The 1,991-nt window shown below is 31.1% G+C and overlaps 1 pseudogene; it reads right to left on the bottom strand.

Moving 5' to 3' along the window:
• LOC107704149 (ras-specific guanine nucleotide-releasing factor 2-like) overlaps nucleotides 1–1,991 on the bottom strand; it is a 49,315-nt pseudogene that overhangs the window by 27,581 nt on the left and 19,743 nt on the right.

Here is a 1,991-nt window from a genome sequence, read left to right as displayed (position 1 = left end):
GCGTTCGTCTTCTTTCCTGAGCGACAGCGAGCCCAGACGCACCTTACTCAGTTTACCCTTCTCCACGGAGGGCAGCTGAATCAGAGAGCCTACAGGACACACACACACACACACACATCAGCTCATTACCCAGAGGAAGGAGAACATTAAAGACAGTGTTTCAGGGAGAGAACACAGCGCTGTCTCATCCAGAGATGCTTTTCTATGAGACAAGATGCATTAAAATGGCACATTAGATCTCATTAGAGCACATTTCACACCTTGCTGTCAGTGTGGAGCAGAAACCATCACACACTCATATTCATACTAAACTACTGACTGACTTTTGTTTGAAATAAAGAAACAATAATAATATACAACAAACAAATAATACATACGTATTTTAAATTAATAAATTTTTATTTTAACACAAATAAAATATTATTTTTGTTTGTAAATATGATTTTGTATTTAAATAAAGAAATAATATTAATTTTAAAACAATTAAAACTTTTATTTTTATCATATATATATATATAAATAATAAATATTTATATTAAATAGTTTTATTTTTAAAATAAAATATTTTTGTTTGCAATAAATATTACAAACAAACATTAATTTAAAAAAATGATTATAAATAAAGAAATAATGTTAATTAAAATAAATATCTTATTTTTAAACCAACATTTTTTGTTTAAATAAAATATTAGTTTCATTTTGCATAATACATTTATATAATGCATTATATCATTTTTATCATTTTAAATGTAAAATAATCTGGATTTATAAAAAAAAATATTTATTGTAAAGAAATAAATTCGAATTTAATTTTTTTTTATAAACTTACATGCTTAACGTTTAAAAATTGAACTAATGCATATTTTTAGGTGAACATCTGACCCATAAAAATGATTTTTCTTGCCGTAACATGATAAATAGGTCAGAAATCAGTAATATTTAATCATTTAAATCAATCAAACCATCAAATAAATAAAACAAACAAACAAAAATAGTTAATGGGGATCAGCTGGTATAAAATGACACTAGTAGAAAAGCAGAACAAACAGGAAGGAATCACTTCATGAAGCATTGGGGTAGAAAATCATTTGAAGAAGAAGTGTCCTGCAATCAAACACCCCGCCGCTCCATAATGAACGGTGTCTCACCCTGCCGTACAAACGTCTGACTGGTGTCCAGCAGAATATCACAGCCCTCCACAATCATTCGCTCGATCGCCAGATTCTTACGGATGTTTTCTGTGTCACTCACTTCATCGTGCATCATTCTGAGAATAAACGCACAAACACAGCTGTATCATCTCAGTGTATACAATAAATAGATCTTAAGGTGTTTGGCAGAAATGTGAATTGGACTACACTGAACCATGGCGTTCGTCTTCTTTCCTGAGCGACAGCGAGCCCAGACGCACCTTACTCAGTTTACCCTTCTCCACGGAGGGCAGCTGAATCAGAGAGCCTACAGCAAACACACACATCAGCTCATTACCCAGAGGAAGGAGAACATTAAAGACAGCGTTTCAGGGAGAGAGCGCAGCGCTGTCTCATCCAGAGACGCTTTTCTATGAGACAAGATGCATTAAAATGGCACATTAGATCTCATTAGAGCACATTTCACACCTTGCTGTCAGTGTGGAGCAGAGCTGAATGAGATCAGAGTTTGGGTGGAGCTGAAACAATCACACACTGATATTCTTACAAAACTACTGACTGACTCCAGTTAAGCTGGTCAACTTTAGTTGTAAATAAAGAAACAATAATAATGTACAATAAACAAATAATACATGTGCATTTTAAATAAACACATTTTTATTTTACCACAAATATTTTATGTTTTAATAATAAGCATGTTTTTATATTTGTCACTTTTTAAAATAAAGAAATAATATTAATTTAAAATAAACACCTATTAATATATATATATCAAATGTCTTTATTATGCAAATTATATATATATATATATATATATATATATATACATATATAACCTGC

The sequence above is a fragment of the Sinocyclocheilus anshuiensis genome, unplaced genomic scaffold (assembly GCF_001515605.1).
Source record: "Sinocyclocheilus anshuiensis isolate Anshui unplaced genomic scaffold, SAMN03320099.WGS_v1.1 scaffold690, whole genome shotgun sequence".
In the NCBI taxonomy this organism is placed as follows: domain Eukaryota; kingdom Metazoa; phylum Chordata; class Actinopteri; order Cypriniformes; family Cyprinidae; genus Sinocyclocheilus; species Sinocyclocheilus anshuiensis.
The sequence above is the reverse complement of the archived record's forward strand: the minus strand, read 5'-3'. Positions and strand labels throughout refer to the sequence as shown.